This window comes from Oncorhynchus kisutch, linkage group LG6 (assembly GCF_002021735.2).
Source record: "Oncorhynchus kisutch isolate 150728-3 linkage group LG6, Okis_V2, whole genome shotgun sequence".
Classification (NCBI taxonomy): domain Eukaryota; kingdom Metazoa; phylum Chordata; class Actinopteri; order Salmoniformes; family Salmonidae; genus Oncorhynchus; species Oncorhynchus kisutch.
This window is the reverse complement of record NC_034179.2, coordinates 52,133,770-52,156,036: the sequence shown is the minus strand read 5'-3', so window position 1 is coordinate 52,156,036 and position 22,267 is coordinate 52,133,770.

Genomic DNA, 22,267 nt, shown 5'->3' with positions numbered 1-22,267 from the left:
CATAGGCGACATGGGCAGCCGCCCAGGGTGGCATCTTGCTTGGGGTGGCATGGGCGCATGCACAATTATTTTTTATCTCAGTTGTGACATTTGCGCGATAGGTTTTCTATCGCTCATTTGCACGTCACGTCAATGATATCATGTCCCCGTGTGGGACTGTGGGTCAATAAAACTTGTAGGAGTGGGCGCCCTGATTCTAGTTTGTGAGCTAGGCAGGCTACTGCCTGGGAAGGTCTCCCACTCAGAAGTATGAGATGGGGAGGGAGTGGGGGTAGGTTGACCTCAGGTCTCCCCACTGGAAGCCTGAGGTAGGGGAGCAGTGGAATCTATCAAATATCCCACCTCTAACTTTGTACAGTACTAATGCAATTAGTTGTGCAATTTAGATTGTGTGTTTCCTGTTTGAAATGCAATAGTGTAATAATCAGGTTCTCTTCTTCATAAGTGTGTTATAGGATTTGTGCGTTTTTTGTTAATAGGGTAATAATTTATTATCTTTTTATTTGTATTTATATTGTATTTATACTACAATTTGTTTATATTTGTCTTTGTTACTTCTTTTTGATATTTATGAGTTATTTTTGTATTTATTTTAATATTTATATAGTTTTAAAAGTTATGATTATTTATTTGTGTTCCAAATGTCTGAATTAAAATAACAGTTAGTGCAGAATGGTGTTTCTTTTGGAGCAGGTAGCCTAGTGGTTAGAGCATTGGGCCAGTAACCGAAAGGTTGCTAGATCGAATCCCTGAGCTGACAAGATAAATATCTGTCGTTCTGCCCATGAACAAGGCAGTTAACCCACTGTTCCTAGGCCATCGTGGTAAATAAGTCACATATGCACTTTGAAAAGGTTACTTGCAATTACGGAACTGTTTCTTAAAACCTCAGATGTAAAGTCTCCTGTTTTGGGGACCTGCATATGTCACAGCCACTAACATATGCCTGGAATCCTAACATAACGCAGCAAGAGAGATTGGTTTCATTGCTGTAGCATGTTCAGAGATCGATTTATAGCAATCTAAAATAGTAGATTTTAAACAAAAAATATTTGCTGTTTGTCACAGACAATATGAGATGAAAGGAGAGTTCCCAATGAGTTCAGGAAGCCAAGCTAGAGCTCTGAGACGTTCACTGCGATGGGAGGCAGATATCGTTTTTTGTTTATAAACCTTCTCCCCCCCCCAAAAAGTTGCTTTGTCATTATGGGGTATTGTGTGTACTATTGATGAGAATTATTATTATTTTTAAATACATTTTAGAATAAGGCTGTAATGCAACAAAATGTGGAAAAAGTCAACAGGTCTGAATACTTCCCGAAGACATTTTCCGAAATATTTAATGTTTGTACCGTGTACTTCAGCTTATTATCACATTTGAGGTAAGACCCAGATGCAGACGGTGTAGAAGTAAAAAGAGTTTATTACAACCACATGGGCTGGCAAATGGCAGGTCAGGGCAGGCACGTGTCAATAATAGGAGACAAAGGCCTGTGAGACATGGGTTTAATTCTAGACACATGAAAAGTAGCATGTATAGTATACAAAGGGTACCGGGCAACAGAAGACGAACAGCAGAGGACCTAATGATCTTGGAGCGAGGGATAATGGTATCATAATGGTATCGGCTTCCGGGGGTGTAGCCGCGCGGCTATAGCGGAGTGCCAGCGCATCTGGCTGGACATTCTTGGATACCGGTCGGTGCTGCGGAAGCGAAGTGACCTGGGTCTTACTGAACCCATTCCAGAGGTCCTGGTACTCCATGGGAATGGTGGAGAGGTCCGGGGCAATTTCCAAGGTCCCAGGAAGACGTCCCAGGGCAGGCAGAGCTAACTTCAGGCAATGAGCGTGGCAGAACGGGCTCCAGCCCACGATGGCGCTAGTAGACCAGTCAATAGACGGATTGTGTCGCTGGAGCCAAGAGAATCCCATACCATGGTAACCTGCGTAGACTTAACCAGCAGGAATGGGATCATCTCGCTGTGGTTCCCTGATACTCGACCTGTGTTCCAGCCTATAGAGCGCCCGTCCAGCGCTCTAACATCCATGAGAATGAATAGGGATTGAGTGGGGGGTGCCCAGAGTTTATTACAACCACAGTGGCAGGCAAATGACAGATCAGGGCAAGTAGGGGTCAGTAATCCAGAAAGGGTGTAAAGGGTCCAGAACGGCAGACAAAGTCAGGGCAGGCAGAATGTTCAAAACCGGGAAGGACTGGAAAACAGGAGCAGGAAAACAGGCAGGAGCAGGAAAACAAACACTGGCAGGTATTACGAACAAAATGAACTGGCAACAGACAAACAGAGAGCACAAGTATAAATACACAGGGGATAATGGGGAAGATAACTATTTTCACCAGAAAGGTGAGATTTGAACTGTTCTTGGGGTATGCAGCATTACTAGTTATTGTTTATGTCTCTCTCATGATAAATAATGAATTTAGGTGATTATGTAGATTATATTTCGTACTACATTTAGTTACATTTAAGAGGTTCAATGTATGCCTTGCAGTGTGAAACAATGATTAAGTCAGATGGAATATTGATGATGGCATTAAAGGCTCAGTTAAAAAATGTACAACTTTGTTATGGATCATTTGTGTAAGCCAAAGTAGCTATTACCCTGGGGCATACTCCACGTAGGCTATATGCTGTCTAATTAACATATTGATAGTTGAATTAGAGCCTCATTATTTCAACAGAAGGGCAGGTGATACATATTCTCAGAACCTATTCATAGAAGCCAGAGTCCCTTTACAGAAAAGTTTAGTCTAACAAAAAAAAAAGTCAAGTGAATTGATATTCAAGGCAGGCAAGTGAATGACTTGCTATTCAAGGCAGGCAAGTCCTCTGTTCCATCTAGTCATCTCATAACCATGGAAACATACAGTTTATGACAGGTCTTTCTTTCAATCAAGATCCAGGTTGACCGATATGGTTTAGCCCCAGAGGGCTGGCGATCACTGTCCTAGAGGATGCCTGATGAAGAAAGACTAGACTGACTGCGGAGCCTTCCTCCCCAACCTTTGATGTCCAGTCAGAGTCCCTCCCCTCAGTCAAATGTACACTACATGACCAAAGGTATGTGGACACCTCATCGAACATCTCATTCCAAAATCACTGGCATATTGGAATTGGTCCCCCCTTTGATGCTAAAATAGCTTCCACTCTTCTGGCAAGGCTTTCCACTAGTGGTTGGAACATTGCTGCAGGGACTTGCATCCATTCAGCCATAAAAGCATCAGTGTGGTCGGCCACTGATGTTGGGCGATTAGGCCTGGCTCGCAGTCGGCATTCCAATTCCTCCCAAAGGTGTTTGATGAGGTCAGGGCTCTGTGCAGGTCAGTCAAGTTCTACCACACTGATCTCAACAAACCATTTCTGTATGGACCTCACTTTATGCATGTGGGCAATGACATGCTGAAATAGGAAATGGTCTTTCCCAAACTGTTGCCACAAAGTTTGAAGCACAGAATCGTCTAGAATGTCATTGTAAGCTGTAGCGTTAAGATTTTCCTTCACTGGAACTAAGGGGTCTAGCACGAACCATAAAAAACAGCCACAGACCATTATTCTTCCTCCACCAAAATGTACAGTTTGCACTATGCATTCGGGCAGGTTGTGTTCTCACAGATTAGTCCGTCAGACTGTCAGATGGTGAAGCGTGATTCATCACTCCAGAGAACACGTTTCCACTACTCCAGAGTCCAATGGCGGCGGCCTTTACACCATTCCAGCCGACACTTGGCATTGCACATGGTTTATCTTAGGCTTGTGTGTGGCTGCTCAGCCATGGAGACTCATTTCATGAAGCTCCCGACAAAAAGTTATTGTGCTGACGTTGCTTCCAGTGGCAGTTTGGAACTAGTAAAAAGTGAGTGTTGCAAACGAGTACAGACGACTACAGCTTCAGCATTCGGCAGTCCTGTTCTGTGAGCTTGTGTGGCCTACCACTTCACGCCTGAGCTGTTGTTGCTCCTAGACATTTCCACTTCACAATAACAGCACTTACAGTTGACTGGGGCAGCTCAAACAGGGCAGAAATTTGTTGGAAAGGTGGCATCCTATGATGGTGCCACGTTGAAAGTCACTGAGCTCTTCAGTAAGGCCATGTTACTGCCAATGTTTGTCTATGGAGATAGCATGGCTGTGTGCTCAATTTTATATACCTGTCAGCAACGGGTGTGGCTGAAATAGCTGAATCCACTAATTTGAAGGGTGTCCACATACTTTGTATATACTGTATAGTGTATGTATTATACTACAAGTAAGTAAGCCTTGTCCGAGCCAAAGGGCAGGAGGGGCATTCATTTCCTGTTTCTATAGCGTAAGGTTGTTTAATGTATGCCACATGGACAGGACGTTACTCTACAGGTAGATGAAGGAATCATGTCTGCTCTCTCTAATGACAGTTCAGTGATGCAAAGTAGTTCCATATACCACACAAGGCAATTACTGTACATAATGATGCCACATAGGATCACAGTATAGCTAACAGTCACTGATAGAACAGAAAGGTTAAACTTGTGACCTCATGCGGCATGCAACGCTCTCATGTTTGTTTGAGTTCTCATCATCCCCCGTTAGGTGGCAGTCACCTGGTCCACCCTCAGGGAGGCCTCACCCCAGAACCCACAATCCCGATCATGGTGACCACTGACCTGAATAGAATCGTGCAGTAAGGAAAATGGGTTGAGCCCTTAGTGGGATAGATCTGGAACTCATGTCAACTTAGGACATTGATATTACATTTGGAGCACACGCAACTACACACACACACAGACAGAAACACACACACACAAACACACAGACACAGACACAGACACACACACACACACACACACACACACACACACACACACACACACACACACACACACACACACACCAGAGGATAGCACTGTATGCAAGCTGTCTTAAGCGAAGAGACCATAGGGTCACATTGCCTGACTTGTCATATGAAGTGACAAGGCAATAATACGGTTGGTAGGGAGAGAGCTATGAATGCTGGGCTGCATGCTTATTCTAAGTTAAATTCTTAGCAACAGAGAATGATCTTCAAGAGTTCAAACCTTATTTTTTTTAATTGGCAATAGCCAACTCCAATCAATTCACTGAATTTGGGAAAGTAGCTACAATTTAGGAACAATGGTGCAGGATGATGGGATCTTTTCATTGAGACTTTCCCCATTGACAAACTCTCTAAATTGCTGCAATAGCAGAGTAGAGTCTACGCGGGCAGAAGTCTGCAACGAGTTGCGCATTGAATTTGTAGTAGTCTGCCTCTGCAAAACGACCCGTTTCACAAAGCCTCCCCCTTCTGTGATCTGAATTCCAATTATTTGTTTGCCTCCCAATTTGTATTGGCTCTCTGTCAGGAAACTAGAGCTTGGAGGTGCCCCTCTCTCTTTTTCACTCTCCTCCCCACCAGCTCTCTCTCTCTCTCTCTCCATCTCTCTTTCCCTCCCCATAGTGTTGACTCAGCCTAATGAGTGGAAAGCCTTGGAAGTTGCTCTGTGGAAAAGTCTATTGCACCATGGCAATGTTGCTGCTCATCATTAACTGTGTGGCCACGCATAATTTATATATTTATTTGTTTATTTATTTGTCTGCCAGTTGGGCTTTGGTGGCTTTGGTCAGGCACTATTGCTCCGCCAGTTAGCCTAATCCCAGGATGCATTAGGCCTGGTCCCATGCTGTCTATTGAATGGTTACGAATATAAATTGCATATTTCTAAGGAAATAGTATGGAGTTGTAATGGGCTGCCGATTAGAGAATATGCCCAAAAGGCTAAATATTACAAGAGTTAACTTTCTCCAAACTTAAAAACGTTATTACACAATTTTAAGATTAAACATAGGCTACCTTTAACATCTCTCTTTCACTTTTATAATGTTATCGGGTTATTAATCAGGCCTCCACATCTATGTAATTATGTACAGTAATTGCCTTGTGTGGTGTATGGAACTACTTTACAAGACAGAAAAGAGAGCAATGAGTGCTAAGTCCTGTCACGTTCGTCGTAATGATGAGACCAAGGCGCAGCGTGATAAGCATACATGCTTCTTTTAATGAAGGGAAAAACACAAAGAACACTTAAACAAACGAACCAAAACAACAAAAATCGAACGTGCCGCTATGACCAACGTGTGCAGACACAGGCAACTACACATAGACAATAACCCACAAACTATCCAAAGCATATGGCTACCTAAATATGATCCCCAATCAGAGACAACGATAAATAGCTGCCTCTGATTGAGAACCAATAGAGGCAACCATAGATATAAAGACACCTAGACTGGGTAACCCCATAAACATACAAAAACCCTAGACAGGACAAAAACACATACAGTATATCACCCATGTCACACCCTGACATAAGCAAAATAATAAAGAAAACAAAGATAACTAAGGTCAGGGCGTGACAAGTCCTGCTTAATTGCAAGCACTTTATACATGCAGTAGTTAGTTACGGTATTGTAACTACTGTATATAGTGTTGCCTTCAAAACCATAAATTCTCCTTAGTATTTAAGATAAATTGTGAGAAACTATTCACAAAGGCTCATGTGACAGCAATGGGGACTTAGTGGAATATCATTGCATGTCATGTTGTCTTGTCGCTGCATGCGTCCTCTAGCCATTAGAATCATTGCCATGCTCCCTTCCTTTGCCAGGTAGAGTAAATAAAACTGAATTTGAGGCTATGGGTCCTGGTCAAAAGTAGTGCACTAGACAGGGAATAGGGTGTTATTTGGGACACAAACTAAGTGTGTGCTGTATGTAGCACTACTGATCCTCATGGCCATGCATCAAACTAAAAGATCCTGGAATAACGGGCTGCAACAAAGCTGCATGTTCTGACAAAGGTTTAAGTTAAACCTCTCCAGTTGGAGCTGAATTGCAGATGAAGAATATCCAGAATTCATTGCATGTGACTGTACATGTGCACAGTGGGCTTAATCCTATTTTAGATGGGTATGCATAACTCTAATTTGGACGCAAATCTCCCATTGACACCAATGCATGCCGAGGGCGAGACTTAGCGTTAAATGTGCATACGTATCTTGTTTGGTTTAGCACAATATTGACATAGGGACTCTTTGGGGCATTCCGACATAGCAAACCAAGGGTTACCAAGTCTGTGCTCGTCTGTATTATCCTATTTTTCATGCAAAGCATGACTAGCCTCACGCTGTCATACTTCACGTGGGATGGGGAGTGGATTTCTAGAATATAAATTAAACTAATTAAGATCATCAAATTATGATAATTCCAGTATGAGACAACTGGTGTGTTATGCATGTCAATGTCAAATTAAGGGTTATGGTGTTTAAGTGATGCCAAGTAAAAAATATACTGACTGACAGGCATAATTTACATAATTGAGTTTTAGTCAGTGCAGGCATTGGTTTATATTCTCCTGATTTATTTAGAGAACATATAAACCTGTACAGCCATTCTCACCGCTGATGGTAGTGAGGCAATGGCAGCAGTCTCTTCCTTTATTCGCATAATGACCTAAAGCACTCCAGGTAATAGAAAATACAATGTATTCTGTCTCTTTTGGTTGATCATTTTCACTCACAGCCATGATACCCCAACATGTGCATCTGATTTACCTCTAAACAGAACAGCAGTGAATCATGAGTCGCAAAGTTCACTGCTACAGTAGCTAACTCCTACATTCATTTTCATGTCAAAAGGAAAAGCTACACACATGACGTGGAAAAGCTTGTGTCACGGTCTCATCTGGTTTAACCCGTGTTAATCCACACCTCTTTGACCCTGATCGGAGGTGTCATCATCTCCGCTCCGTCACCCTGCACCCACACTGTTGCCCTGTATCTGCTTCGCTGGGACTGGGCTAAATCACATTGCTCTAGAGTTAAAGGAGATGGGCCAGTGTAATCTCTACAGTGAGACTGGCCTTTCATTTCAAATGCTAACCCCTGTCCCCCTGTGGGACCAGATAGGAGGAAAATGGGATATGGAAATAATGATGGAGCCATGGAAGGGCAGCCTATACAGTCCTCTTCACCCCGGGACCACTGCCCTGCCATGGCCCTGTATAATACGATGTGGAATTGGTTACTGTGGCTCAATGTGAGTGATACTATGACTCCAGACTCTGTTCGAGTCAACCAAACCCAAAACATCTCCACGTGACGCGGCCCAGTCTTTCTGTAGAGACAATCAATCACTCTCAGAAAAATATACACACAAACAAAACCTATTAACTCCCCACCCCTTACGTATGTAGGTTTACATAAGAAATGCATTTGTTTACGTTCCCCTTCGCTATGATCAATGCTGCTGTTCCCAACATGTTGTCTCGGCTTAAACTTGATTGACTTTGACTCAGAGCTGTCATGATGCTGAACAACGGAGGGCGGTGGTTGCGGTACCTCCTTGCCCGTCCAAGTAAAATAGTGATATATTGATTGTTTATTTGACCCGTGACGCGCGCCAACAGAAAGACACTGTCAATCCCAGATTAAGCATCCGAGCGAATGAAACAGCGCCCCTCAGTCTCAGTATGTGTAGACCATGTATCTGATGCTGACAGGAAGACGTGACGCAAGAGGGCTCACTCTCACGAAAATCTGTCCTGAACAATGTGTTTCTATGAGTTTCATATGCAGATCTAAACTTGTCGCCTGCCTCCCCGCCGTTGGGACAACGACTCCCACTGTTAGGGCGGAGACATGAACATCTCGGCATCATACATTTTAGTCATTTAGCAGAAGCTCTTCCCCAGAGCGACGTACAGGAGCAATTAGGGGTAAGTGCCTTGCTCAAGGGCACATCGGCAGATTTTTCACCCAAGTTGGCACAGGGATTCAAACCAGCGACATTTTAGCACAATGCTCTTAACTGTTAGACTACCTGTTGCCCATTATATATAGATCTCAGGTTTCAGGTAGCCATTTACTGTCACGACTTCTGCCGAAGTTGGCCCTTCTACTTGTTCGGGTGGTGTTCGGCGGTCGACGTCATGGCATTCTATTTACCACTGATCCATGTTTCAGTTTCGTTTTGTTTTGTCTGTATTACACACACCTGGTTTCAATTCCCATATCATGTTCCTTATTTAACCTTCTGGCATACATTTATTTTCTGTCCGTGATTGTTGGTGTCTTTAGTGGTTGTTGATTGTGCTAGTGTGTATGTATGTTCCTATTTGGAATTTTGCTTGACTTTTTTGAGTAAACTCAGTTGTGTTCTCAAAACCTGTGTCCTGCGCCTGACTCCGCTACATCTCTGCACCCAATCGCTGACATTTAAGAATTGGAAAGGAAATATGCTGTGTGCACAGTGCACTGTTCGGATGCTGGTTTGCCAAAATTATATAATTACTGCTGTCTAAATTAAATCATTCAAAATACTTCACCAGAGAGCATGACTTAACCACAGATGATCATTAGCTTCTTTAGAAAAAATAGCTGTGGATAGTTTCAAATCACAAGCGCGTAGGCCTATTCCTATTTGGGAAGCCGAGCTGATTATTGAGTTGCAGCTGTCACTGAAAAGCATCTTAACATATGTGTGAAGATAAAGTGTCTTGAGGATAATTTAAAATGTTGGAGACAAAAAGAAGGGGAGGGGTGTGTTGCTAAGATACGATGCATCTCTCTCAGAATGCACTCAGCTGTCTCCCACCAATTATTGGGCATTCATTGTGTGAATTGTTTGCCTTTCAATAGTTTATTTTTATCATTTCCCATTACATAAGTTGGCCTAGTAAATGTACCATTAATCCCTGTCATTTGGTTACATACATTTCTGTTAATGCATGTATTAATTAGGATACAGTCATATACCATTCTCATTTTTGGAGTGGAAACATTGTTTGTCGAGTTCCCAACGTGCTACACTTGTGAGAAACACGTTTTCATTGATTTCATAAACATAATTTACAAGTTATTTAAAATGTGTTCATTATCTTTTGTTTGGAGTGCTCCATGTGAGCAATGAGAATGTGTCTGGTTTCTCTGTCCTGATAATGTTGAGGGAGCGCTCGCCTGAGCACACATAGAAGTAGCCTACCTGGCCTGCTAGTCGCAAATGAAGGAAAGTGCCCAAAAATCTGAAAAAAAATTTGAGGTCAGATTTTTTAACTCACCTCATCCACTCCTAACAAGCTGAGTTTCTCCGTATTTTTTTCTTCACATCACACAGTATCAAATCAAATCAAATGTATTTGTAAAGCCATTCTTACATCAGCTGATGTCACAAAGTGCTGTACAGAAACCCAGCCTAAAACCCCAAACAGCAAGCAATGCAGGTGTAGAAGCACGGTAAGTCAAAGAAGTCTGTTTTTTAACATCCATTGCGAATGATAATAATTCCTCAGTCTTTGAAAAATCTTTTCAATACCCTCCCGGTCTTGATAATCACCAAGCCTCTTTGTGAAAGTGTAAAATATCATAATCTGATGATCCCATATATTCAGTGTAAACGTCATAAAATACCTTGAACATTTTTCTCTTACACAAAAACAGCTGTCTGTCCTGAGCTCACTGGTGCAGGACACTCTGAAGACCTGGAATAGACTGTTGCAAGTTGCTGGCAAGAGCTTCGGGCAGGACCCAGTTGATTGATTTGATACAATGCACTTCACTAGTGATAGAAAGGGAGGCAGACCAAGTAGGGCAGCGGTGGTTGGTGCTGTTTAAGATGAGGAAGGGACATTTTTCTATTCCAGTCACCCAGCTCAATGTACCATCGATAGGTTTAGGATACTACATGATACTCAAATTTTCCCTATACCCATAATGAGGTTGCTACAAACTACCTGTGAATGAAAGTTTACAACGTAGGTACACAGGTCCAGATAATGCTTTTGAAATTAAGGCGACAGACATTGACACAATCAATACCGCCTTGCACACTCTTATCTGATCTATGGTGTAATCATTAGTTCAACAGTTGCAAATTTCTATTGGACAAATTCAAGTATGTTTATCCCTGTTTTGTTCCATTTGCTTCCGTTTAAGAAATGTTTTTCAACATTATCGGCAGAATGAATACACCCATGATCACCGCAAACACAGTTCGCTGTCATAGCAGCCACATGCAAACAGCATGATCTTTTGCTCATTGCATAATTCCTACTCACATCCACACGCTCTCCTCCTCTCACCTTTTCCCTTCGCTTGTGGACTTCAGTGCACAATACAACAGCTGTCTGTAACCAGGTTACAGCAAGCAGTTTAGCACTTACACCGGCTGGCCAAAAGCTTACCTTGACTTGTAAGAGTTCCAGTGTTGGATAGCCATAGCCAGCCAGCTAAGATAGCCTTCCTCTCTGTTTGAGCCAGGCGTTTGAGTAGGCTAAACTAGCTAGCTGCATTCACTAGCTGTAGTAGGCAATGGAAAGTGAAAGGGAAAAAAATACTTAAATATAGCTCTCTCTCTTCTCCTTCATTTTTGAATAAATGAGTTTGCTCAAAACTGTTCAACTATTGCCTTTCTCTCTCTTTGTGTCAACTATTCACCGTATGTTAAGCACTGTAGTGCAAGCTAGCTGTAGATTTTGTTTTCAGTACTAGATTCATTCACTGATCCTTTGATTGGGTGGGCAACAGCTCTGATAGGTCGGAGGATGTCTTCCGGAAGTTGTCATAATTACTGTGTAGGTCTATGCAAGGGGGTGAGAACCATGAGCCTCCTAGGTTTTGTATTTGAGTCAATGGACCCAGAAGAGGACAGAAACTAGCTGTCCTCCGGCTACACCATGGTGCTACCCCAGAGAATACTGTTGAGGCTACTGTAGATCTTTACAGCAAAACAGTGTATTTTAATACATTATTTGGTGACGTAGCTATATTTAGTATTGTTTTATCTAAAAAGGATAACTTTATTGTTTCACTATTATATTTATATGAAATTCACTGAGGAGGATCCTCCCCTTTCTCTTCTAAGGAGCCTCCACTGGAGTAGAGAGATTAATGTGATTGAAAGAACATGCATTTTCAGTAGGATATTTTCTACTGTTTTGTTGTGTTGGCTTTAGGCCTATGTATTTTACTTAGTTGATGATGGAAGGGAAAGGGGGATACCTAGTCAGATGTTCAATTGAAATGTGTCTTCCACATTTAACCCAACCCCTCTGAATCAGAGAGGTGCGGGGGGCTGCCAAAATTGACATACACATCTTCGGCACACGAGGAACTGCCTTGCTCAGGGGCAGAACGACAGATTTGCCTTGTCAGCTCTCGGATCCGTTGCAGCAACCATTCAGTTACTGGCCCAACGCACTAACCACTAGAAGTAATAAATCTACAAATCACTGAACCCTCTGCTCTCTGAGCCTGACTCCTACCCACCACTCCTAGTAACCCGTGACAGAATCCCGCATCCGTTTTATGGAGTCAACAGGAGCAGCCGCACCTCCTCTCCCATCGATGGAGGGTCCTTCATCATACAACCATTCTCCACCGGATTGGGTCGGCTATGGACCAGATGATGGAGAGGATGGACCGATGGGAGAGGAGTGGCCTCCCTACCTCACCTCCAGCGCCTCTTCCACCAGCACCACCTACCCCTCCTTCAGCGTCCGGATCCGGTGCTTTGCGTCTGGCGCTCCCCAGGGAGTACGATGGGACGGCGGCTGGGGGCCAGGGGTTCCTACGACAGCTGGAGCTGTACCTGGCTACCGTCTCGAGAGCGTGAGCGTCCTCGTCTCCTGTCTGACGGGTCGAGCCCTGGAGTGGAATGGCCCAGACTCGGCGAGGGATCACTACCCCGAGTTCACCCGCCGGTTCCGGGCTATGTTTGACCACCCACCAGAGGGCCGAGCGGCGGGTGAACGGCTGTTCCACCTGCGACAGGAGACGAGGAGAGCGCAGGACTTTGCACTGTAGTTCCGGACCTTGGCCGCAGGGGTGGGGGGGAATGACAGGGCCTTGATGGACCACTATCGTTGTAGCCTCCAGGAGGACGTCCGCAGGGTGGTAGCGTGTTGGGACACCACCCTCTCCCTTGACAAACTGATCGACATGTCCATTCAACTGGCCCAGAACGGGCCCTGTCTGTTCCACCTCCAGGCCCTCCTGCTCCAATCCCCATGGAGTTAGGGGGGGCCGCATCGAGGGGGACCGGAGGAGGAGGCTCCTCCTGCACCAGGTGTGGTCGGAGAGGACACACTGCCGATCGGTGCTGGAGGAGCTCATCTGGGAGTCGGGATGGCAGGCAAAGCACTCCTCGTTCACCCCAGGTGAGTCAGCACCAGACTCATCCAGAGCTTCCTGTCGGCCATATGTTTTTGCTAATTTATTTTTCAGTTTTTTCCCCATCTACAGAATAAGGCGCTAGTCTATTGAGGCGCAGCTGGGAACGTTATGGATCGTGGGCTCGCGTTAAGGCTAGGGATTCCCCTGGTGTCGTTAGACCAAACTTTCCCTGTGCACGCCTTAGATAGCCGACCATTAGGGTCAGGGCTGGTCAGGGAGGCCACGGTTCCACTGGTTCCACTGGACATGGTAACGCAGGGGAATCATAAGGAGCTGAATAGTCTCTTCCTGATTGATTCACCTGCGTTTCCAGTGGTGCTGGGAATTCCCTGGCTGGCTCATCACAATCCGTTGATATCATGGAGACAGGGGGCTCTTCGAGGGTGGTCAGAGGAGTGTTCAGGCAGGTGCATAGGAGAGTCCAGACCAGGTTTCCACTGTGCGCATTTCGTCTGAATATGCCGATTTGGCTATCTCCTTCTGTAAGAAGAAGGCGACCCAATTACCACCCCATCGATGAGGGGACTGAGCGATAAACCTCCTGGAAAACGCTAAACTTCCCAGGAGTCACATGTACCTGTTGTCCCAGGAGGAGACAGTGGCTATGGAGATATACGTCACTGAATCTCTGGGACAGGGGTATATTCGGCCCTTCACGTCACCGTCTCCTCGAGCTTCTTTTTTGTGAAGAATGAGGGAGGTCATGCGTCCGTGCATTGATTATAGAGGTCTAAATTCCATCACAGTGGGGTTTAGTTACCCACTACCTCTTATCGCCACAGCGGTGGAATCATTTCACAGGGTGCGTTTCTTCACAAAACTGGACATTAAGAGTGCGTATGATCTGGTGTGTATCCGGGGGGGAGATGAGTGGAAGACCGCATTTAGTACCACATCGGGCCATTATGAGTACCTCGTCATGCCGTATGGGTTGAAGAAAGCTCCAGCTAATTTCCAATCTTTCGTAGACGAGATTCTCAGAGACCTGCACGAGCAGGGGGTTGTAGTGTACATCGATGACATGCTGATCTATTCTGCCACACGCGCCGCGCACGTGTCTCTGGTCCGTAAGGTACTTGGGCGACTGCTGGAGCATGACCTGTACGTCAAGGCTGAGAAATGTGTGTTCTCCAAACAAGCTGTTTCCTTCCTGGGTTATCGCATTTCCACCTCTGGGGTGGTGATGGAGTGTGACTGCTTTACAGCCGTGCGTAATTGGCCGACTCCGACCACGGTAAAGGAGGTGCAGCGGTTTTTAGGGTTTGCCAATTACTACCGGAGGTTTATCCGGGGTTTTGGTCAGGTGGTTGCTCCCATTACCTCACTGCTGAAGGGAGGGCCGGCGCACTTGCGCTAGTCAGCAGAGGCGGGCAGAGCCTTCAGTCATCTGAAGGAGCTGTTCACCGACGCAGCCGTGCTGGCGCATCCTGACCCCTCTTTGGCGTTCATAGTGGAGGCGGACACGTCCAAGACTGGGGCGGAAGCCATGCTGTCACAGTCATAATCTCAAGTATATCCGGGCAGCGAGGAGATTGAATCCGCGTCATGCTAGGTGGGCCATGTTCTTTACCCGTTTCCGTTACACGATTTCATATCGGCCAGGCTCCCAAAATGTGAAGGCCGACGCGCTGTCCCGCCTCTATGATACCAAGGAGCGGTCCATCGAGACGACTCCATCCTCCCAGCGTCATGTCTGATGGCATCGGTGGTATGGGAGGTGGATGCGGAGATCGAGCGGGCGTCCCGGTTGGAACCTGTACCCCCTCAGTTTCCAGCAGGGGTTCAGTACGTGCCGCTTGGTGTCCGTGATAAGTCGATTCGATGGGCCCATACACTACTACATTTTTACTTTTAGATTTTTATCATTTCACTTCAGATTGTTATGATTAACCACATGACAATGACTTTGAGAAACAAACACGTTATTATTGAAATGAAACTGTTCCACATGAAAATCATAACTGGCACGCAGATCGATAGATATCATAGGATAAATTGCAAGCTTCCCTAGACTTGAAACCCGCGCCTTGCCTATGGACTTTACTATTACATCCATTAAAAAAGCTTCTGTGAAAAAAATGTGCCCCCCCTATGGAAATCAAATGCCCGTCCAACTGATTCATTCTGGCACTGGCCCTGGGTGGTTGTGTCAAATCTGAAGAGTAAGATGAAAAGTGACATGCTTCCTCACCAGCATGCCTCAGCTCCATGCAATTTATTTATCTGCATTTAATTGCCACATTACACTCAGTTGTCATATATAGACAGCAAGTAGACAGAGAGAGTATGTGTCATCACTTTACCTTTACAAGTGATGCATATAGATAGGGAGTGGGTAAACAACATGTCTGAATTAATCCTGCTGGCGGTCCATCGGCCTCATGCTCTCTGGGAATCGCCATGCCATTACTTATACATGTCAGAGTAATTTGCAAGTAGCAAATAACACAGTGGGTCAAATGAACCAAGGCCACAACACTATTATTTTTAGTATATATCACATGGAGCCAAATGGCTGGAGAAAGTGAACTCCACTGCTGATGCTGCTTATTCCATTATCATGGTTCAACAATGCTCTATGCCATGATCCTAGTTGTTCTGAGTGGGAATGCTGGCTGGTGAGTGGTGAGTGATTCTTTAATAGCCACCCCAGGGCTGAATATAGGCCATCGATTTCCCTCAGAGTGAATTCTATTTTAGGGCTGCCTCCCTGTGTACTCACTCTCTCTCTCTCCCAGCTACGACTGCAGCCAAACCAAATCACATGCCCAGCCGCGGCTCCTACTGTTTGTGTGTCTATACTCTAGTCCAGGGGTGCACAGTTAGAATTCAAAGAAGTCCAGTGACTGACCCCAAAGGTCCAAAGCATTAAAATGTCTAACGTGCGCTATGATTTGGGGGCATATGTAGTTATTGTATATGTATAGCTAATAAACAAAGTACTACATTTCAATAACATTGCAAAAATATTTATTTTTAATGCAGACACATGAAATATGAGGTCAAATTGTCACGCCTTGACCTTAGAGATAATTTTTTATGTATCTTTTTGGTTTGGTCAGGGTGTGATTTGGATGGGCATTCTATGTCCTTTATTTCTATGATTTGTGTTTCTATGTGTTGGCCGGGTATGGTTCTCAATCAGGGACAGCTGTCTATTGTTGTCTCTGATTGGGAATCATACTTAGGTAGCCCTTTTTCCCCTCCTTCAGTGTGGGTAGTTTACTTTTGCTAGTGTCACTATAGCCCTGTAAGCTTCACGGTTGTTTCTTCGTTTGTTGTTTTGTTGGCGACATTTTAATTAAAAGGAAAATGTACGCTCACGACGTTGCACTTTGGTCCACTTCTTTCGACGGCCGTGACAGAACTACCCACCACCAAAGGACCAAGCAGTGTGGTAAAGAGGACTCCTGGACATGGGAGGAGGTCCTGGACGGAAAGGGACCCTGGACGCAGGCCTGGGAGTATCGCCATCCGAGGGAGGAGATGGAGGCAAGTCAGCGAAGTAGGCATGAGAGGCAGCCCCCCCCAAAAAAAATTGCGGGGAGGCACATGGGGAGATTGGCGGAGAACCTTCTGACTCTTGAGCTCTACTAGGAAAGCTGTTATTTCCTTTCGAATGGACCAAAAGCTTTCCAACCCCCTGCCTTTACTGAGACATCTTACTTTTCAGGAATTCTCTCAACAGGCCGCGGTTGATGAAATGAGGATTCCCTGAGGAAGTTGATGAGTTTCATCAGTGTATTCATCACTCCACTCTCATGACAGATTGGCGCACAGGACAGACTGATGAATGATGCAGTGGTAAGCTGTGAGATCAGGGTTGTCCTCTTTCAGCCGTGCCACAGCTCCTCACTCTCTTCCTGCCATGGCAGGGGCCCCGTCTGAGGTGATAGAGATCACAAGTTTTAGATCCGTCCCCCTCTTCTCAGCTTTTCCTTTATGGCCGTGTATATGTCCTTTCCTCTTGTATGTGTCTCGAGTGGTGTTACACCCAACAGGTCTTCACATAATTCCTTCTTCTCTGTGTGGTAAAATCTAACATACACCAGAAGCTGGACATTATCACACACATCAGTAGGTTCATCAACAGCTAATGCTCTGCATGGTTCACTCCGAATAGCCTCATCAAGCTATGTGAATACATCCTCTGCTAGTATTTCACTCTTTCTTGCGGTTGTTGTACGTGGCAGTGGGATTTGCTTGATCTTTTCACACAGCTCGTCTTTTTGCTTTTCCCGTCAAGTAAAGTTACAGCATTCATGCACTCCATCACCACTCCCCCGTCAGTAAATGGCTTTTGGTGTTGACCCAAAAATCCAAGCTCTTTTTAGGGAACATTAGTTTGCACTTTGTTGGGCAGTGAATGCATGGGAGAGGACACTGGTGGACCGATCATACTGGCCTTTGAGTTCGTTTATTTTGTGTGCCCTCACCTCAGACTGCTGTGGATATGTTTGCTCAGAAGATCTGTGCTTTGTCTCGTTGGCTTCACCTTGGCACTTTTTATTCGAGCCACGGTCTCTGAGCATATCAGGCAGAGTGGTTTGGCACTCGCTGCAGGAAGGATAAAGGCATATTTGTCTGTCCACTCCTCTATGAAAGCTCAATTTTCTGTATCAACTTTCCTGACTTTTGCGCACGCCATTCTATAATTTCTCCTCTCGCTTCCGCTTCTCTCACTGTCTCTCTCTCTCTCTGACAACATCAGTCTCCTAACATGCATTGTAAACATTCTCTTTGATTGGCTGAGTTTCGTGAAGTGATTTAAATAACGCACGTGATTGGACAACATGGGGCGCTGTCTGGGATCTTTCCAGCTGCGCTGAGCCAGCGCAGTCTGTGTACATTGAAAAAAAAGGGTTGTATCATCAGTATTTCATTTAACAATTATTTATGAGAAATATGTCGAGGTCCAGATAGAACCTTCACTCGGTCCGGACCTGGACACCTCTGCACCTCTAGTCTATGTGGGTCTACTCTGCTGTCTTCTGGAGTCACTTTGACCAGATCTGTTTCATGTGGTAGGTCATGCTGTGCCTGTATCGCTCATTTTTCACAGCAAGGACTCATGTCGGTGTATGAACTTGGTTCGCAAAATCAAGGCTGATTTCTTCTTAGGTGGTCATTGTCCATATTTCTGTTCAATAGTGATGTTATAATACAGCTTGTTGGATCCATTTCACCTAACTGAAAATGAGAAGCTGATGATAATTTGAGAAAGCCACCTCATGGCCTGTCTAGAGTTTCAATAAATAAAAATAGGGCAAATCTGTCTTAGTTGTGTATTACATTGAGATGTATGCCAAGAGAAAAAGGGGAGGAGCCTTCCAGTTTCTGTTCCATCAGCTTTGGCCCACAGGATTCTGGGTCACTTAAGCAGAACATTTCACATTAGCAAGGCTGCAATCTTCTGTGTGTGTGTGTGTGTGTGTGTGTGTGTGTGTGTGTGACTATACTAGTAGGGACCAGAAGTCCACACAACAATAGTAAACAAACAAAAATGTAACCAACTGGGGGAATTTTGTTGGTCCCCACAAGGTAAAATGCTATTTCTAGGGGATTTAGGGTTAAGGTTAGAATTAGGGTTAGGAGCCATGGTTAGTTTTAGGGTTAGGGGCTAGGGTCAGAGTATGGGTTAGGGTTAGGGAAACTAGGATTTTGTTGTGTGTGTGTGAGACCATGAGCACTAAGATTTCTCCCTCAAAAAGACACAATCAGGAGACTTGTTTGCATAAACACCTCTAATTTGTTTCTCTTTTTTTCTTAAGCAAAAACGTTTATCTTGCAGACAGTCAGTGTCCTAACTGCACTGAAGAACCAAGATGTAGCAGTTCAAAGCAAACACCAGTTTGTTTTTATCTGTTCCCATCATTGCAAGCAGCCTATGTAAGCCTGATTCAGATGAGAATGGACCATTTTCCAGCACCGCAGAGCCTCAGCAGGAGGCCTGCGTAAGCCCCAGCCAGTCGGCAGCTTGATTATGCAGTAGTACATTGCATGTACTATGTGACTTCTCTCCTGGCAGTCTAATGGCCCCTGATTCACATTCAGGTATGCTATAGCATTGCTGATTTGACCTTGACATTTTCTCCAACATCTGTGAATCTATTTTTCTTCTTTTTATTTTTTACAATGGAGGGTACTGAAATAGGGGCCATTGCGTTTGGCTAGCTGCCATTTCCTGCTTGTTCAAATACATTATGGACATGTGGTTTAATGGTTGGCTTTAGATTTAGTTGATTGCATTGCGTAAGTGCCTGTCACTTTAAGTGTCTGCCTCAAGGTATTTGTTAACTGCAGTTTAGATTGTGGATCTGTGGATGAGATGAATTCCTGCATGCACACAGTGTCTGACTGATTGAAGCACTCCTTAAATTAGAATGCAGATTGCTTCTGACTTCTGATTGTATGCAGGAGACACACAATACTGTATACATAGCAGTATTGGCACCTCAGTATCAGCAGCATCTTGTCTGACTACAGGAGATAGAAGGGGGGGGGGGTGAGACGAAGTAAGAGTCACTTAAGGGGCCTGAGCGGGCAGGTGCTGCCACCCAATCTGCCAGTCCGTCACGCCGTCTGTTTCGCCCTGCCAAAGTGATGGCGTCACCCACTCATATCCCAGCTTCCTGCCTCTGCCCGCTTCCCCCTCTTCCCCCACACCCACCCTGGCCTCCATATGGCCAAGCAGTTTGGAGCCACCAATGGGCCCCAGAACCCTGACTTCATACCTCTGTGGCTCAGCCTCCCTCTGCCTAAACATATGGCCCTGCTTTGGTCTGATGATATATGATCCACTGATGCTGGCCACTACGCACAAGGCCAGCCAACAGACGTTTTATCCCGCATGGAGGACGTCGGTGCTACTGGGTTACCAGAGTGTTTGCTTTCTCCATTTGGTCATGCGGTTTCACTCATTTTTTATACTGATAACAAGTTCAAGCAGGTGCCATTAATACAGGTAACGAGTGGAGGACAGAGGAGCCTCTTAAAAAATAAGTTACAGGTCTGTGAAAGCCAGAAATCTTGCTTGTTTGTAGGTGACCAATTACTTATTTTCCACCATAATTTGCAAATAAATTCATAAAAAATCCTACAATGTGATTTTCTCATTTTGTCTGTCATACTTGAAGTGTACCCATGATGAAAATTACAGGCCTCTCTCATCTTTTTAAGTGGGTGAACTTGCACAATTGGTGTCTGACTAAATACTTTTTTGCCCCACTGTATGCCCTTCTAGAGCTGCCCAGGTCAGTGCTGTTAGTGTGGAGTGGAAACGTCTAGGAGCAACAACGGCTCAGTTGCAAAGTGGTAGGACACTAAAACTCACAGAACGGGACCACCGAGTGCTGAAGCGCGTAGCCCGTAAAAATCATCTGTTGTAACACTCACTACCAAGTTCCAAACTACCTCTGGAAACAACGTCAGCACATGAACTGTTCGTCGGGAACTTCATGAAATGGGTTTCTAAGGCTTAGCAGCCACACACAAGGTTAACATCATCATGTTCAATGCCAAGCGTCGGCTGGAGTGGTGTAAAGCTCGCCGCCAATAGACTCTGGAGCAGTGGAAATGGGTTCTCTGGAAAGAGGAATCACACTCCACCATCTGTCAGCCCGATGGACAAATCTGTGTTTGGTGGATGCCAGGAAAACGCTACCTGCCCAAATGCATAGTGCCAACTGTAAAGTTTGATGGAGGAGGAATAATGGTCCGGGTCTGTTTTTCGTGGTTCAGGCTAGGCCCCTTAGTTCCAGAGAAGGGAAATCTTGTTCCGACCATGCAGTAATAACTAACGAGTAATCTAACCTAACAATTTCACAACAACTACCTGATACACACAAGTGTAAAGAAATGAATAAGAATATGTATTATGGCCAAACGGCATAGGCAAGATGCAGTAGATGGTATAGAATACAGTACAGTATATACATACATATGAGATGCATAATGTAGGATATGCGGCCCTGAGATTTTCACTTTATCATAAATAGTCGATCGGTTATCACCAATTGCAGGATAACAAACATCTGACCCAAGCATCACTAGTGAACACCCACTTTATTTTAATACATTTTATTTAACCTTTATCTAACTGGGCAAGACAGTTAAGAACAAATTCTTATCTACAATGACGGATTACCCCGGCCAAACCCTAACACGGATGGCGCTGGGCCAATTGTGCACCGCCCTATGGGACTCCCAATCACGGCCATTTGTGATACAGCCTAGAATCAAACCAGGGTCCGTAGTGATGCCTCTAGCACTGAGATGCAGTGCCTTAGACAGCTGCGCCACTCAGGAGCCCCTTATCTCAATCAATGAGACATTTCAAATAGGCAAGATGGCGGTGAGCATATTGTTGGATGACAAAAAGTCAGAAAATATCAAATCAAATGTTATTTGTCACATGTGCCGAATACAACAGGTGTATGTATACCTTACAGTGAAATGCTTCCTTACAAGCCCTTAACCAACAATTCAGTTTTAATAAGAAAATAAGTGTTAAGAAAGTAAACAATAATAAATACACATTTTTTAAAAGAAAAGAAAAAATAATAATAATTAAAGAGAAACGTAAACAGAAACAAGGCTATGTACAGGGGTTACCAGGGGCACCGGTTAGTCAAGGTAATTGAGGTAATATGTACATGTGTGGGTAGAGGTAAAGTGACTATGCATAGATAATAAACAGAGAGTAGAAGCAGCGTAAAAATGAGGGGGGGGGGGTCAATCCAAATAGTCCGGGTAACCATTTGATTAGCTTTTCAGGAGTCTTATGGCTTGAAGGTAGAAGCTGTTAATCCTTTTGGACCTAGACTTGGCACTCTGGGAACGCTTGTCGTGGGGTAGCAGAGAGAACAGTCTATGACTAGCGTGGCTGGAGTCTTTGGCATTTTTTAGGGCCTTCCGCTGACACCACCTGGTATGGAGGTCCTGCGTGGCAGGAAGCATGGCCCCAGTGATGTACAGGGCCGTATGCACTACCCTCTGAAGTGCCTTGTGGTCGTAGGCCGAGCAGTT